This window comes from Halyomorpha halys, unplaced genomic scaffold (assembly GCF_000696795.3).
Source record: "Halyomorpha halys isolate HHAL.00 unplaced genomic scaffold, Hhal_1.1 Scaffold6.1, whole genome shotgun sequence".
NCBI lineage: Eukaryota > Metazoa > Arthropoda > Insecta > Hemiptera > Pentatomidae > Halyomorpha > Halyomorpha halys.
The window spans coordinates 1827010-1846065 of record NW_027111275.1 but is presented as its reverse complement, the minus strand read 5'-3'; the positions used below and the strand labels follow the sequence as shown (position 1 = coordinate 1846065).

The window sequence follows — 19056 nt, the reverse complement described above, 5'->3', positions numbered from 1 at the left end:
CCTACCCTTATCAGCTTACTGGTCCGTCCGCTTCATCTCGGCAACTAGTAAGCTGGCTCCTATCATGACAGTTCTAGTCCGTCCGCTTCATCTCGGCAACTAGAACTGTTACTCTGCCTCAGACTCTCTCACCTAGATCTCCTCTACCTAGTCAGTGTCCAGGGCTCATCCCCTGGCACGGCCTTCCTTTCTAACCTAAAACCAGACAACCCCGACAAAACAATACATAAGTTTAGTCTACCATAGTCTGTATGTAGAGATGAGTTCTTTGTTTGGCCACAAAAAGTTCAGTAAACGTTTTAACATCAACTTTTTTCTTTCCATATATTACATTAGGAGACAATGAGTCGCTTGTTCAAACTCGATAGTAAAGCTACCGATACTCTTAATCGATTATCTAGTCCTTGTTAGTTACGACAAGGATCGCCAAGTCTTCCATTTCTGGAGCATTGGACACAGATCGGTCAAATTTTGAGGTTCCATTCAACGGAAACATATACATCTGAAATATAAACAAAAGGTTGATTACACCCAATGGTTGAATATTCGAAAATAGTTGACTAGAAATTCGTTGCGTCTTCAAAACTGGCTCGCTCCAACACCTAAAATTTTAAAAATCCATTCAACAGTATCAAATACAGCTGAAATTAGAACAAACTTTAAATTACTTCTAGTGGTTGAATTTTCAAAAATAACGTACTTGAAATCCGAGTGTGTTTTCAAAACTGATGCACTCCAACACATTATTTTCTTGAGTTCCATACATCGAAACGTAATTGTGATTTTTGACTATCGATTTATATGTTCGATAGCTTTACGTTCATCTAAATAAAATGTCATTGTATCCTAGTCTATAAGAAGAATTCGCAAGTTTTAGATCATGAAATAAAAAAAAAAAAAAAATTTTCTTATTTTACTATCTTAATTTAATATTTGTTTAAACTGTCAATCCTCATAAATTCTCCTAGGCGTCTGAAAAGAAGATGGCTACGAGATTTTCTCCTCTAGAAATGTTATTGGAGTTCTATCAACGGGTAGATTCTCAACATTGCTGTATCCTGTCACTATGTCACCTACATCAAATTTACTTGTATATATTATTATACAGTTGTAAATAACAATAAATAAATTAAATTAGAAGCATATTGTAATTCTTTCTTACTAATAAATATTAGGAAGGTTTCCAATTAGTATAACAGATAGAGGAGAAGCGTGCAGTCCAGTTATTAAGGAGGCACCACACTTGAAGCCTTTTTTTAAAAAGTTAAGTAAATTAAAAAAAAATTGAACTGGGTAGCCTAAAAATAATGCCACCCCGGGGCTGAAAAATAAAACCAAACTATCCCCAAATGGTTTGGATACACCTCTGACGATTCATTATTCAATGTTTACTGAATCAGTATAAAATGTTGCATAAATATGGACAGTAACTAAAAAGTAAATTTTATAATCTTAGGTAGATCAAAATTAAATTCATGAAATTTTATAAACTAACGAGTTTTTTTTTGGGGGGGGGGAAGGAGAATGAATTAAACATTTGACAGAGTAACGCATACAAATCTTATTTACAGTAGGCTGTTACATTATAAGAAAATATTTTTTTCTCAATGTTATTTGTATAAGTTACTATCTTAAGTTTCGGTGGTTATAACTTGGCTCATATATATTCAATTTAAAGATTTAGAAGGAAACGTTAGAGTTGTAGTGGTTATTCTTTTATTTTTGTTTAATTTATATAGAAATAAATATTAGAATTCTAACTATTCGATATAAAGATCTAAAATTCTAATTATTTATTTTAAAGATCTATTTTGTTTGTTTCTTAATGCGCATTAACGTTGGTTGTGTTTATTAAAAATTAAAATAGAAATTTAAATGAGGACGTGATAGACGAGCACGTTGCGTTAACTCGTGGGTTCGATCTCCACCTGGGTCACTAAATATTTATTTTGCAACGGCCCGGAGAAACAAATCATGACATCCACATTCTGAGGCTGCATAGTAGACTTGAGATGAAAAAATAGATGTTATAAAACATATATTAATTATTTTTAGGTTCAATAATTTCAACTTGCAATCAGTACATAATACCATTTTGTTTCTGTCTGGTGAAAAGTGCCAAATGCCAACTTAAAAAAAAAGAAAAAACTAAAATTTTAATGATTTAAAATTGATTAACAAGATTATCTCTGTTTTGTCTTTAGTGCCTAAAATACGATTGTGGATGCAATTAATTAAGGCCTGGAACAACAGTAGTATATTCGCTAGATACAGATTGGGTTGGGATCGCGTGATCTCCCATGTAAATCCGTAAGTCAGCATCTACTTTACCAAGAAGACCATGAAAAAGTCAAATTAGGTTAAAATATTCCTCCAATAAAGTTCTGTTCCTAACTAGTCCAGGGAGAACTTTCACGGTCATGTACTGCATTATAAAGTTTTAGAAGTTAGTTAAACAAAGTTTTCTTTGGTACTGATATAAATAAGTAGTAATACCACAATAAAGCAGAAAATATAAAGTTTTGGACATGTGACTCATGGACATAAATGAGTACTAATATGTACACGAATTAGTACAACTATATAAATCCAATGATTAACAATTACGATCAACTTTGGAACTGATTCCAAGATAAAAATCTTATTTTTAATTTTGCTCTAGATGATAAAAATTTGAATTTTTTCAACTTTTAAAATTTTTGTCTATTTGTAATTAAGTTAAATTAAACAATCTTAATGAGTGTTGCTTTGCCAGAGGATACATATTTTTATTACGTATCTGATTTTAATTTAACGTAAACTGGAAAAATATGTGATAAAAAATATTTTAAATATGTAGGATTAATAGCTCTACATTGTTAACAGTAACTCAATTTTTATTTTATTTTATTATTTTTTTTTTAAATAATAATTGAGTTACTGTTAACAATGTAGAGCTATTAATCCTACATATTGGACGAGGATAGAATAATATGACGATAGCGTAAGAAAATAAAATATTATATATAATTAGCATTCATGAAAAAAAAAATTACAGAACTTGAATTGGTATACAGGTTTCACCGAACATAATATTTTGTATGGTCACAAGCTGCAAGACTTATCATTAAAAATATCTTTAAGCATAAATACTTCTGAAAAAGGAAAAAAAAATTATTGTTCATTTAAATGATTTTTCATGATCTACTATTTTTTTGTATATTTTTGACCTTAATCTTAAGCAAAAATTAACTTTTTCAGAAGAAGTTTATAAATACTGAGATACAGAGATAAAAAGACAGACGATCTTATTATAAATGAACTTTAACAGAAATATAACTGGACATTTCTAATATTTATTTAGAATATGTAAATATGTATATATACGCATAATCAACATTACTTCATTCCCCCCTTTAATTTTATTACTATTACAAGATACCTTATTAGTGATATGTTAGATGATTTATTTTTTTTTCATTCTTCTTCTTATTTTTTTATTTATTTATTTTAAATTTGATGTTTCTGATGTTCATCTAAAATAGTTAATATGTATACAACATAAATTGCACCTTTTTAATAATCTTTAGTCCATTTTTGTAGAGGTTTTTTTTTTTTTTTTTTTTTTTTTTTTTTTATGAATTTTTTATATAATAAGTTAGTTTATTTATAACTTTTGATATGACAGATGGCATTACTTTATTAGTTTTCTTTTTATCTATTATCTATTATCTATTATCTATCTTATTATTTACTTTATTTACTGTCTCATATTTAATACAAACACTATTAAATGTCTATAATATTTATTTACACGTTACAGCTATATTAACGTTATTTCCTTTTCTGTGAATAGTCATTCTCATTTTTTTTTCAATTTATAATTTTTATAATATCTTACAATTCCATTATTTTTATATTTTAAAACTTTTTTTTTGGCTCCAAGTCACTAAAGATCATTTCCAATACTTATTATGTTATTATATATGGACTATTCCCAGAATAATGAATGCATGTTATTATGAATTAAGTAAAGTACCTACGATATCTTTTTTATTTGCATCAAATTAAAACAACTCAGCAAAGGAATTCATTTTGACCTTTGGAACATGCAAATTTGGATGAAATTATAGAATTATGAAATTATCCACTAATAATGGATTTTATAGATATTTATTGTTTTAATATTTTCTATTTCATTATCATAACTATCGAATAATTGCTTAGCATATTTCTATCACTTCATCATATAAATATACACAGGAAAATACGTCATACATCTCCCATTCCGTTATTCCTCTGATTGGCTTTTCTTCGAACCTTTTCATTGAAACCATTCATTAATTAACTGCTTGATACAGTAATGTTATTGAGGGATATTTTTCTAATAATTTGCTAATTGACTATAATGATAACATCAGTCAATAATTAATTAAAATGATTGATATTTTCTTAATGAAATCACACATTTGATAAATGAATTTTATCGATACTTGATAATTAATGATACATTACATCCAGTAAAAAACTATGTATGATTGAAGCCTATAGGTAATGAGTAAATGGATGGTTAGGAATGGTGTCAATGTCAAGTTCCGGTTTTATAAATTTAATGAAGAGTGATGTTTATTTGGTTCGTAATATTAAATACACGAACCGCAATTAAAAAAATAAATAAATAAAATAAAACGAAGAAGAAAGTAGATTGCCTTTTTTGTGTGCTATGGTCTCCTCTTGTTAGATTGTGACATGTGGTACATCGACCAACCAACCCGCTAAAATTGTCTATTTAAAAAGTCAGATAAGTAGTCTCACTACGGAGGGCGGGATTGGAGGGTTTCATGGCGTTTTTCAATTTAAGGCGCTTTTTGAATATTTCTCGATTAAGCTATATTAAAGTCTCCTCTTCCCGTTTTAAGCTAATATTTGATAAGTGATATAGGACCGTCGCTCCCCGGGGGTTTTAGTGGGGCGGGTACGGCGGAAAAGAATTGCCTTTTTTTGGTGTTATGATCTCCTATTGTGAGATTCTGACATGTTTTCTGTTACAATGTAGCCGTGAGTTAACTCCTGTGGGTTCTGGAGCCCTCCTCGGGACCACCCAGCCTCTTAAATTGGATACCCTTAATTGGGTAAAAATCTGGCGGTCGAGCGTGATTCTGACAAAATCACCTCCTTGCACAAGCGTTGTTCTAGTAACTGAGTACAGTTAAAGAAGTTAAAGTTAGAAGTTAAAGAAGTATCTTTATAAACTACTGAACTCCTGTCCCTTCATGGGTTCAAGCAGTACAGATTTTAATTTTAATTTCATTTATTAGAAAATGTTAAAGCAAAGTCTCTAATTAAGCAATAACTACATTTTCGCCGTTCTAATTTTTAGCTACTAATTCAATGTTGATCCATTTATAGATCATTAATATAGATCCATCCTATACTCGATATTATTGAATGGTTTATAGGTTAGATATGCTCGGACCTAATAGTGGGATTTTGGGTTGTCAGTATGTTATATGTTTATATACTATGTATTATCATATATTTGTAATTGTAATTGTATATCAATAAAGAGGATTTGAAAATAAAAATAAAAATAAAATGGGATTTTGGGAGCCTACTTTTTCTATTTTTCCTAGAGGGATTTTAACCACGTCTTTGTACATTAGAAAATACTCGTTATAAATGAACCTTTTACAAGTAAGATAAGAAAGGCTTCTACACGTCATCACAGTTTTTACAAAATTTAGGGGAAAATCGGCATTGTTTTGAAGCTTTACTATCGACTCAAATTTTGAGTTTTTACAGTTGGTACGTAGAATCGAAAAATTAAGTATACAAAAAAATCTCTATTCACCTCATTCTCTCTTAAGAGTTGTGAGTTTTGTTTGATTTTGTGACTTGTGATGGAGAAAAGATTCCAAAAAATTTCAATTGAGAAGTTTTCTATCAAAATTCAATATATCCATTTATCAAAATTAAAATTTTAGAGGCAAATTAAAATTCTTTAGCCAACAAATATCCTGTTAATTTAAAATTTAAATTTTCTCTTTTGTCGAATAGATATTACAAATCAAAATTTCGGATGCAAATTTAACTTACCTACATCATATGCTTAGTTAGTATATTTTTTAATAATAATCTAATCAAAGTAGATAGACCGACTTTTGATAGAAAACTCCGTAAATGTTAATTAACACTGTGATTTTAATCAATATACCATTTAAAACTTTTATATTATTTTTAATTAGGTTTATATTTTTATACTAGGTAAGTTTTGGTGAAAAATTATTCTAATTTCCTTATTGCATAAATACTCTTTTACCATCGTTTGTCTCTTTCCCACTTTTATACGAAATTAATAATAGCTTAATGAAAAAGTTTTTAAAAAAAAAAAAAAAACTATTCAAAAACAATATAGAATGTATATTTTATAAGGTAGTGAATTCTTAAGATAGTTTATTCTGATAATGGGGGAAGAACTCCGGAACGTTGATAAAGGAGTATTTGTGTGTATAAGGAAATTATAAGAAGAAATTTTCACAAAAAGATAACAATTATTATTAAATCACTAAATTTTTACTAACTTATTTTAATAATAAGGGGGGCATCTCCTGTCCACCTAGCAACGGATTTCACAATTTATTTGTTAATTTGACGAGGCAAAAAAAAATCTATTTAGAATATAATTATTGTTCTATATTTTTTGTACCACGTTCCGGGTTTACTCCATATTCAAGTACTGGTATCCTCATGTTGTCAATTAATTTTTTTTTTAAATATCTTCATGTATACTCATATTTTAAAATTTACTACATAACATTATTTAAAAAATAACAGTGAAAGTATTGTTCGTTGCCCGGATCGTACGGGGATTTAAAATAAAATGTTACATGGTGATCACCAAAAGTGTTTGTATATAATAGAGATATAATAATTCAGTGGTACTAAAGTTCTTGACTTGGAAATAACAGGCTAGTCTGTATCATCTTAATTGTTTATAATGGTCTTATTTAATTTATATTAACATTTTAGTTATAAATAAATATAGTTATAGGCATTAAAGTGAACAAAGGGAGATAGAAGAAGTTGTGGGGGGTTAAACGAGCGGAGTAGTAGGCAACGCGCTGGGTCTATTTGTCTCAATCAGTGTTGCCACCTTTTTCCTTCTGCACCACGACGTTCTAAATCTTCCTGAGGAAGGGGAAACGGGGTTCAATACTTATTTATACTTCAGCCTCCTCTCTACGTAGCAGCACTTCCACTTCGATGTTTATTTCAGGAAAGCATACGAATTGGTAACAGTAAAAACAACAGTATAACGTCACATACAAACACCTTTGACTTGTAGGTTAACTCAAATGTTAGTTCATATTCCATAATTTACCTCTTAATTTGTCATATATCATAATGGCCTTATTTGATATTTGAAATAGCGGATATGAATTGCTATTAAATACATTGTAATTTTGGTAATCTGAACTTATTGCTACAGGGGGTAATTGAATTACCGAAAAAAATGGCGTAAAAAAATTCAACAATATGTATTTACATAACTATTTTTATTAATTTAATATGTTTTACATTTCTTTTTTGTGGAAATTTGATAGTTTGAAAATTCAAATGGCTGTCCGTAGCTCAGAGGTTAGGGGCAGGTCTATCAGTCTGAGATCTGGGGGCGGCACCGCTTTGAACGGCCTGCGGTGTTGACTAAAATTGAGTGGCGGTCCCACAAAATGAATAACTTGATCCTCCACCATGGCTAGAATCACTTGTAGATAACTAGGCAAACTTCACCTTCGTGGTAGATTGCCTTTAAAAAAAAAGTATTTTTTTTAGTTAAAAAAGAAGTTATATTGTTAATAGTTGTTATCAAGGTGTGCTAGGTGACAAGTTGTCTTGTTATAGGTGCCATGGATTCTATAACATCGCTAGTCACTAGCCGTATTTTGGGCGGCTAGACTTTTGTTTTCTTTTATATCCCTAGTAATGCGAAGTGATGATTTAATTCTTTTAAATTATAAGATTGTTTATTTATAAGTGAGCAGAGTAAATACAAATAAAATATTGTTTAAATGGATTTATTTGTAACGTGATAAAAAAGGAATAAAAATATGAATTTTCAAACAGAATTTGAACATATTTTAATACGTAATAACCCTTGCGATATTATTAAAGTCTTTGCCATATGTGCCGAAATCTATCCCAGGTAGGATACCTGTCAACACAGGGTCACTTTTCACAGCTGGTTAATGGATACATGTGGGAAGGGACCTTTCCGAGCAAATCTATTAAAACAGGTATCGCCATTCTGGCTTTGACCAGTAAGCAGATCAATTATAGTTTATATACAACACTTGAGCCCTTGTAACGTATTCTTCTTGAGCGGGGCTAATGATTTCCAATGAGAATAAGATTCGGAAAAGGTAACATCTCTACGAAGGAGCAGGGAAGCGGGTAGAGAACACAAAAGACCGAAGTGGGAGCAAGATGCACTTATATTCATACATAGCTGTTTTTACTATCAATTAACTTAGTTCAACAGAATCAAATGATTTATTAATATTTGTTGTTCCAAAAAAAATATTTTATGAATACTTCCATAAGACTTAGATTACCCGATTTCGAAAGTGTGTTAAAACTTCCACTTTCGATTTTCACGGTGATAACAATAGCTTGCTAACAATAACACCAATTGATGCAAACAATAATAACGGGAAGTTAACAATGTTATTTGCACATGTACATTTTTATTTAAGAGCAAAAATGTTATTTACTGCTGAGCTTTCTCAAAAGTATTCAAATTCCCTAAGTTTGTATTACCGAGATTACACTGTATTTGATTAATATTTATATTACACCAAAGTTGATTTTATTCGACATAATGGTATCACTAATAATAGTTGCAATATGCTTCCACAGTTTATATTTATTTGAAATCAAAATAAAGGAACATAATGAAATAAATGTTAAGATGGTTTAAGAAGAACAGATGATTTATGAAAACATTATGTATGCACCATTTTAATTTTTTGGGGAAGAGAAAAATTTTCATTGTTCATTATTCGAAATACAGCAAAAAAAAATCCATTTATTCAATATAATAAAGAAAACAATACTCCAAAAATCTTGACAACAAACAAACAATCTCGAAAAAGCAATAATCCAAGTTACTTATGGTATTGTAACGGCTACAAAGCATCTTATAGACCCTCCACTAAGTAAACAAATAACGCAGGGGATGAGGAATGCACGACTTAGATTGAAGCAGTTTTAATCATGAACAGAAGAGTCCTGAGGTGGAAGAGAGAATGCTACTGCTGTGTCAGCCTCCCTCGGGGATTTACCTAGTCAGTTTGCTTTTGGATATTTGCTCAATCTTACTTCCACCCCTGAGACATTCGGCATCTAATCCCAACAGTTAAGGTAAATGTTATCCTCCTTATCTTGACTTCTATCTCTTGGGTCGATATCATATTATATATGATATTAAAGTATTATTTTACTTTTTTTTTGGTAAAGTAGATATGAAAGTTAAAAATTTTAATATTAATTTTTAATCTTTTTTTTCCATTGGCGTGACAGACCGTGGAGGTCCAAAGCTTCGCACGATTAAGAAATACATCGCGCGTTTCCTGACGTGATTTTCATAGGATGGGTCCGTCACTCCCACGCCTATATTTGTGATTGGCACCCATTGGCTAACGGGCCTCACAAATGCCCGGGGGGAGATTGTGAGTGAGTATTACGTAATTTTTATGCTTGAAAAATCCCGGGTAGGGCCGGGGTCAAACTCGCAATCTATGGGTTGGTAGAATGGCGCGTTACCACGCTGCTACCGTCACCCTTTTAATTTTAGTTTTAATATGTTCAAAAAATATATACAACTCAAAAAAATAGCACTGTTTCAAAATCATTAGAAAAGGTGCAGCCAATTCAGGTGTTGCTTATGATGTGAACAAATTATTTTACTAGTTGTACTCATAATTTCACAAAAAGTACTTAATCATATTGCGATTACAAGATCTATTAATATATATCAGAAAATACTATAAAAACAATTGTTTTTACTCAAGTAGTGTCTTACTCTCGTTTTAGTAACCTGGACTTGGTACCTCGAAAGCTGTAGACTTAACACACCGGACCTTTAAGAGGAACATACTCATTGGAATCTTCAGTCGTTTAGTAATCGAAGAAATAATGAAATAACCAATAAAGCAAAATAGAAATGAAAAAATCTAATTAAATTTAATGCCTGTTTTTTTTTCGCCTAATTTTTTTTTTATAGGTGCTCTTGACAGTACTTACAATGTGCAAAACGATATAATGCCACAAACTAAACAAGGAACATTGAATAGAAACAATTGATTAAATGGCGACAGCTTATAAAGAAAATGGTTGTAGTTGACACAAACAAAATAGTAATACGCTTGAATTTTTAGTGAGATTAGTAACAACATTTTATAATTAGAACTGTCCACCATTACCAGAAGTTTATATAATAATAATGAAGGCCGAACGAACCCGAAGGTTCGATGCCGATACCACCAAAAACTCTCTACATACATACTTCCAGTGATGCTTCTCCAAACCCAATTCCACTAAATCAGTTTTAACGCAATCCTCTCATCTACGTTTCGGTCTACCTCTAGGACGTTTACTCGTTGGTTCAGTGTTTATTACCATTTTAGGGATCAGCTCGTTACTAAGACCTACAACCTTTCACGCCCATTTTATATGCCGCAATGCTATAACTTGAATTATATTTACCGGGTGTAGGTACCTTAATTCAGCGTTATGTAATCATCTAAATTCTACCGTTAATTCTTCCTTATTTGGTCTGAATATTTTTCGCAAAACTTTATTTTCGAAAACCCTAAGACGCTGTTCATCCCTTAGTGTAAGAGGCTACGTCTCATATCCATAAAGAACAGTGGGAGGGATAATGGTTTTGTAAATTCTAATTTTTAAGTTCTTCGATAGAAGGCGCGAGCTAAGCAGTTTTGAAATTGAAAAATAACAAGCATTTCCCGCCTTCAACCTAGCTTTTCCTCATCAATTTCGTTTTTCCTAGTTACCGTAGAACCTATCTACCTGTTCAAACTTATTTTCTCCTATATTTATATCACCGAAAATGCTCGCGTTTCTACTGCTAACCATGTATTTTGTTTTATCCGTATTTATTTCAAGACCTAGTTCACTAGGTCATCAGCACACTAGGCATCACTAATCATCAGCACACCCAATCAACGGTATTTTACCACCCACAGTTAAACCCTTTTCGGTATTCATCACACATTTAATGACGTATTCTAGTGCTAGATTAAATAAGATAGGTGATAAAGAATAACCTTGTTTTAACCCGACCGGAACTTCTCAGAATAATTATTACCGATTCTTACCTTATTAAACGTTTCGGTCATGCACATCCGTACGAGATTTACTAACTTCTTTGGTGTTCCCTGTTCAATCAAAATATTATACAGCTTCTGGTGGTCAATAGAATCGTAAGCCTTTTGGAAATCTATATAAAGCTGATGAACTACCCCGTTGTATTCCAATTTTTTCTGCAAGATTTGCCGTATTGAAAAAATTGATCAATAGTTGAACCACTTCGTCTAAAACCACATTGGTAGTCTCCAATAATTTCTTCAGCATGTTCCGTGATTCGAATAGTTAAGATTAGCGTAAATATTTTAGAACATACAGGAAGGAGTGAGATTCCTTGATAGTAATTACAATGCGCCGTCGGCCCTTTTTGTGAACAGGAATAAGTTTGAAGTCCTTCCATTCCTCTGGCATCTCCTCAATTTCCCAGATCTTTTTAACCTAAAGGTGTATTTTATAAACTCCAATTTCACCACATGCCTTAATTAGTTCACTAGGAATATTGTCAGTTCCCGCGGCTTCATGAGGTTTTAATTTTGCGATGTCCATTTCGACTTCCTCCTGACTCGGTTCTTCTATCCACGGTTCAGCACTCTGGTATTCGGTCAGAGGAGATTGGCAATTATTTCCCGTATTCAGAATACTTTCAAAGTGTTTCTTAAACGTATCCATTATATCTACCGGATTAGCTAATATATTATTACTTGTATCTCTTATTACCGTCTCTGTAGAGCGAAATTTCCGGGATCGGTTAAAACCGGTTATTTTCGATTTTGTAATTTTCTATCTTTATTATTTTATTTTTAAGATATTCTCTTTTTTTATTTCTTAAGAATTTAGACGTTTCATTTTTTGAGGCCCGGAATTAAGTAACATTGAAACGGCTTTGATTATTGAAAATTTTTAACTTAGTAGCATTTCTTTGGCACATTTTAAGACACTTTTCTCGAACTAGGGTTTATTCTTATTAAATTCAATTTTTCCAAGACACAAATTGCCGACCTCTTTAATATTATCTCTGATTCCTACCCATAACTTCTCAATATCTTCGTGACCTTCATCTAAAGGTTCAAAGACTTCAAAACTATTTTTTATTTCGAGCGCGAATTGATTTCGAATTAAACGGATTTTTAATTTCTCCAGATCGAAATTTTCAGGACGGGACCCATTTTTATTTTTTATATTAAGTTTTTGTGGAATTTTCGCGATTACTAGTTCGTGATCTGAACCACATCCTGCCCCTCGATAGGATCTTAGGTTAATCATACTATTTTGCGATTTATGTATAATTTTATAGAAATTCTAGAATTTATTATGGACAGTATGTGAAAAAAATAATGTTATGTATTTAATAATACACTCCACTCAAGTTCCTATCATGTATTTTCCTAACGTGGTATGTTAAGTATGCATCAATGCAAGACATCAATGGGCACTGTGAATAAGAATATAGTTATGAATGATGAATGATTGATAATGCAAAATATTATATTTAACAATTCCTAATTTAATTTGTTTGAATCTTTCATGGAATATTATCTTACAATTTATTGCATGTACATCTGTGGCACCTCATTTTTTTTTTCTGTTCATGTCCATCCTAAATTTTTGTAGCTAAGTTTTCCTAGTGGACAAAGATACATACATTCATATAAAAAGAATGACTTTATTTTATGGGTCAGAAGCATAAAATTCAAATTTGAGAGCCAACCCAATGATTTTTTTAAAAAAGTACTGTTCTCCCTTCTGACCTCTGTATGTTAAATCAGGATTGGTTCTTTCCTGTGATATTTTCGTATCGTATTTCACTGGCTTTTACCTTAATCGTTGGTTATAGAAAGATAAATCTTGTAATATTATTTCCTGGAATCAACCAGGGTGCAGTTATAAAACTCTGTTATGAAAAGTGTTTCTTCTTCTTCCCTACCCTATATTTGAATAGATATTTAGTTTTCTATGGGAAATTCATTTCTTAGGCAATATAATTATCTATAATAATTAAATAAATGGTTATAAAAGAACAAACAATTTTTTTTACTTCTTGAATAATATGAGGCTCATATGTGTTGAGAATAAATTAATATTCGTTCAAATCAAGTAACACTTTATGTGGTGCTTAAAATAACACTTCATCTAAACAATTAGAATTATAAAAACTATTAAATTGTTCATTTAAACATTAAGTAAAAGGTTTATCAGATTTTTTATTCCCGGGAAAAATAAAGTAGATGTAGTTTTATAATACTACGAAAATGGAGAAAATAAAAGCTGAAAGAGGTGTCTACCTGTTGTGCAAGGGACCTAATATACATTCACCTGGCAATAAAAGAATTTCATCTGTCTTAGACCGAGAGAATCCAACTAAATTAGATTTTGTTTTAATTCAGCAGCTCCAAGAGCAAGACCACTTCAGAAAGTGGTATGAAGAATCCTGGAATGCTCTATACTCAGTTCTCCAGGGGTGGAGAGGACTCAAGTATTTGGAGTACCTACTTGAGACTCCCGTGTCCCGCTGGGCAGGATATTAGGAAAACTGAAGGGCTCGCTTCCAAGGATTCACCCCTCCCAGTCACAAACACTTCCAATATCCTCTTAGTAGGCCCACAGCTTTATTCATCCTTTGTAGTTTATTTTTGAATCGGTGTTTATTTATAAAGGTTATAAACACCGACAAGATAAGTTTAAAATAACTCATACAGAATATTTTTTTAAGTATTCAGCGACTGTTAGAGGCAATTAGTTTTGAGTTTATTATTTTCCTAAATTTTACTTTATTTTTTACAATCCAACTTTAGGACCGAACAGTCATATATACTGTACTAACAGCATATAATAACAATTTGAGTTTCTTCTTACAATTGATAATGTGAGGATTTATTCTCAAAAAGGGATTAAAACAATAAACACTTCGAACTATTTACAATGTTATAATTATTGAATAAGTTTAAATATTTAAAAAAAAAGTTATGAAAATTATAATAATAGTTATGTAATAGAAAAAGGAAAAAATAATATGGTCATGTGGACATATATATATATTAAGAATCTCGCTGATGGAACTACGACAAATCGATTTTTGAATTGACAATGGAATGACTTCTCTTTAAGTGGGTATGTGATGGGTTACAGGTTATTTTCAACAACTCGCCTGTAAAGCGCAACAAACACCACAAGAAAGGTGAACAAAATTAACATTTGTTTAAGATTGGAAACGGTATCTGTCAGATTTGGTTGAACTTAGATTAATGTCAAGCAAACAATCTAAAAATGAAAGGAATAAAAATAAGTTGATTTAGTATGTATTTTTATAAGTCGGAAACGCTGTTTTCTCTATATAATGGTCATCGAACTTTGGCCTTGTTTTTTTTAAAGGTTCTATGGGTATGAGTTTCGTAAAATTCATCTATTGGTACATTAGGTTGCTATCTCACACAGCATACTTATCAATTCGTAATCGGACATATTTACATTACACATACATGGTATAATCATAAAAAAATATATATACAATAATAGGATATAATAAACAATTTTTTTTCACCCCTACAGTTTCCTTTTACAATCCATTTCGGTCTGTACAACCAATACAAATGTTTCACTCACTCCCATTTTTCCCTCTCATTTCTGCTCAATTATTCAATTCACCCGATCAACAAATTCGCTCTCCGGAATTCACCCTCCTAGATCCTCTTCAGTGACCCGCTAAAAAAATTCAATATAAGACGGTAATGTGAGATCAGACCATCATTCATAGTCACAGCAGTAGATCAGTCTATCAAGAACAAACAACTAGATACATTTTACGAGAATAAGAATAACACATAGATTAAAAGGAAAATATAATAAAAAAAAAACGGTTACAGGAAACACTTGAATGGATAAATAAGTTTAAAAAAAAACACAAAAAAAAACAAAAAAGTCCGATAACACAAAAGTCCGAATTATCTAGAGTATATAAATAATATAATTAAATATTCTAATAGTACAATTATTTTTATACATAAAAAATAAAGTTATAATTATTTTATTGTTTGTTAAGAATTTTACAGGCCTTTAAAGAGGTGCAGATTAATAGTTAGTGATACAAACAATAAATTGGCACCTACAGACAAAATTGAAACCTGTCCGACCTCTCCTCTTTCAGTTAATTTTTGACATATAATTATTTATATATTGATATTGGAATGTTCCCTTAGATGTTTAAACGAATCCATTAACTAGGACAACACTTTAAAAAAAAAATGAATAGTTATTGGACCTATTCTAAAGAGAAGGAAGTTATCATTGAAAAAAATGAAAAAAAAATGAATAAATAAAATCAATTGTTCAGGTAGGTAAGGAAGAATTCATGAGAAAGAAAAAAAGTGGAGTTATCATGTTGCCCCAATGATCCCTGTGATAGTCTCTGATACCTTTAGGAGATTCGTCGGCAATAAGCCCTTTCCAACAGATAAGAAGCAGGTTTTCTTTTATACGTAGAGAACAATGAGATTCAAGGGTTTTATTACTAACCCATGGGATACACACAGGGTCCCAACTCGGAAATCCCACAGGTGCTGCTTAGCATAAGGGTTCAGCTACCTGACTCGAAACCCAGATCAGCAGCCAATCAGGAACGGTGGACTTTATCTCCTGGAGGCGAGCCAATCCTGTTCAAAAGTGGCCATTTAGAAGCCTTATCTCCTAATTATAAATCACCCCTCCCACTCCCTCCCCTTCCGTTCCTTCTCCCCCCACCGACTTTTTTCTACCAATGGCCCTTTCCTTTTCCAATCTAGTTCTTATCTAATCACTTTCGGCACTCAAGTATCTCTCCATTAACTGGTTTATATGTACTATTAGCTTGCAACCAGGAATATATCCTTATACACATTCATACATATTATATGAATATATCATACATTTATTTAAAGTGCATTTTGCAAAAAAGAATATATTCCATCCAAATATATATACATTTGCTCAAAATATATTTTTTTATTTCCATTTCTTTCGGTTATTCACTATTTTATTCTTCACTATTTTTCAATATTTCTGTGACCCCAAACATGGTAATATTTAGCTATTTCCCTAATTTTGTGATCCTAAAATATCTCATGAAAAAAAATATATTAGTAATGTATTTAACATTGTCAATTAACTGACTGATCAGCATGCTGTGTATTAGTAACAGTTTTGAAAACTCACAATTTGTTTTCCCTAGTCCTAGAGTTCTTTCTCTAGTTAGGGTAATTTATAAACAAAAAATCATGTAGATCATTGAAATTGTGGTTCCGACTTCAGATGATTGTTATTAATCATTTAGTATTACAAATTACTAAATTTTGCTTTACTAAAATAATTAGTTCAAAGCTTTATTCAATCATACAAATTAACTATACAAAATTATATTTCAAAAATAATTATTTTTATCAATATGAGACACCGTTTTAATGAAAACGTTTAGTACTTTTGTGTGTAATGTAAAGTAATTTGTCAATTGATTTTGACTGGTTAAATAGTTCACGGTGCAGTTCATCACGTGTTGTCCCAAAGGGGAAGGAATATTTAATAATCCCAAACCCTATACAGATCTTTTTTATAAAATGGTAATTTAAAATAAATAATAATAAAATAACTATTTACGTAAACAATTCCAATTGTTCTGGTGAACTATGAAGTGACTTTGCCGCTCTGGATTTTAACTTTTAATTAAATGTTTAAAAAACTATATCTAATCTCAATTATATATCTCAATTAACTGTGTTATTGATTTAAGTTACCTCTAGTTCAGGAAGGCAGTGAAAACCACTTAATATAATATAATGTGTAGGAAAGTCCTCTGTAAAATTGCAGTAATCTATGATCAGATCCTTAACACAAAGAGGAGATCTAAAGAACTGCTTGCAAGGACTAGTCAGTCAATATCTCATGATATAAAGGTAAACAGTTTAATATGAGCTGAATATTTGGGTCGGAGCAATCCATCAGGACCCCTCTACACAACGATTAATGCAAGTATAGGTTGTAAATGACCATGTAGGAGGCCAGATGGATGGACACAATCAACAAAGATGGGAAAAAGCTGCATGCAGAAAACTGGAAAGCAGTAGCTCAAGACAGACAGGCGTGGATAATTGTCTCATTTAAAGAAACAAAGGGATATAGGATTAAACAAAAAGAAAGCAGACTGGATTACTTCGATTGCTACTGGCTGCTTAGGCCTAGTTTGAAAATTAAGGAATTCAACTTTATTTATTTTAATTTAAAATTTACTTATTTCAAAATTCATCATTTATCTTTTACCCCACTGCTGAAACTGTTATTATAGTATTATGAGCTTTATTTGTTTCTTTTTTTTGTATCAAATACAATATGGTTAATCTACAGTCTGTATAATATTAAACAGTAACATAAATTTAACAGAGAATCGCTCTGAATGTGAGTTAAAGGTGTAACTAGTAAAAACCATTATTAAATATTGTTAAAGGATTTCAAAATTTGAAGAAATTTAGTTTATCGAATCAGGAAGTATAATCGTAGGAAAAAAATTCGACAGGTTCAAATAATCACCCATCTGACTACTGAACCTAATGACTGAACCGCAGTTCGAAATCACTTTGAATAATTTTCACATTACCGACTTCTTCCAAGTCACGTAATCTCTTAAGCCAACGTCCTGCACTGAAATGCGGCTTTCCACGATTGCATGTCTAGGATTTGTTTTGGTGGCTGCTCCAAGCATACCAAAGGGTTAAATAGTAAAAAAAAGTCGATATGTTGAGTTCTTGTGAGGGATATTTAGTGTATCAGATGATATAAAGTAGGAGAGAACTTTCCACTAACGATTATTTTTATTGATTTTTTTTTTAAATTTTTATTAATATAATACAATCTACCAAACTAAAGGGCAATGATTATTAGGGATATAAGTTCCCAAACATTCCATGTATATATAAATACCTACATACATATAGTAACTATAAAACTATAAAATAAATAATAATAGCAATAAAAATATAAAATAATTAAGTATAAATTAAAATTAAAATAAAATTATATATTCACATTGTAAATAAACTTAGGCGGATAAATGAGTGAGAATTATTTGTTATTATTTCGTGAAGGAAATAAGAAAACAACTGAGGCAAATTACATCTTGAACATAATCATGCATATATACAATATTTACATTCAGCCAAGGGAACCCGTAATCAAGCACAGTCACCCAAATGTGGCAGAATTCTCAGATTCCAGAACTTCTCTCCCAGTTGCGTCACTGATATTGAGCTAGTGGAAACTGGATGAAGGCACTTGAGCCACAGACTTAGAGCATGAGTGAAGCAACTGGAAACTGCTAGAACTCCAATAGCGTGTTTATAATAAGTCTCGGTGCCACTGCCGTTGTAACCTTCGAGAAGGATTATAAGGATGTACGACCATCTTTTGAAAATGGTCGGTAACACCAGCTGGGGTGCAGATCGAACAAGTATGCTGACCCTATACAGAACGCTAGTGAGATCAAAATTGGATTATGGCTGTAATGCCTACAATTCATCATCGGGTACCACCCTTAAAATGCTTGACTCTGTACAAAATGCGGGACTCAGGATAGCTACGGGTGCTTTCCGCTCAAGTCCTATCAATAGTCTATATGTCGATGCTGGTGAGCCTCCACTTGACCTACGAAGACAACAGCTGGATCTAATTTACTTT

General features: G+C 31.4%; 1 protein-coding gene across 1 annotated transcript in view; it reads left to right on the top strand.

The window, feature by feature from the left end:
- Positions 1–19056, top strand: part of LOC112211099 (uncharacterized) — a 36431-nt gene that overhangs the window by 457 nt on the left and 16918 nt on the right.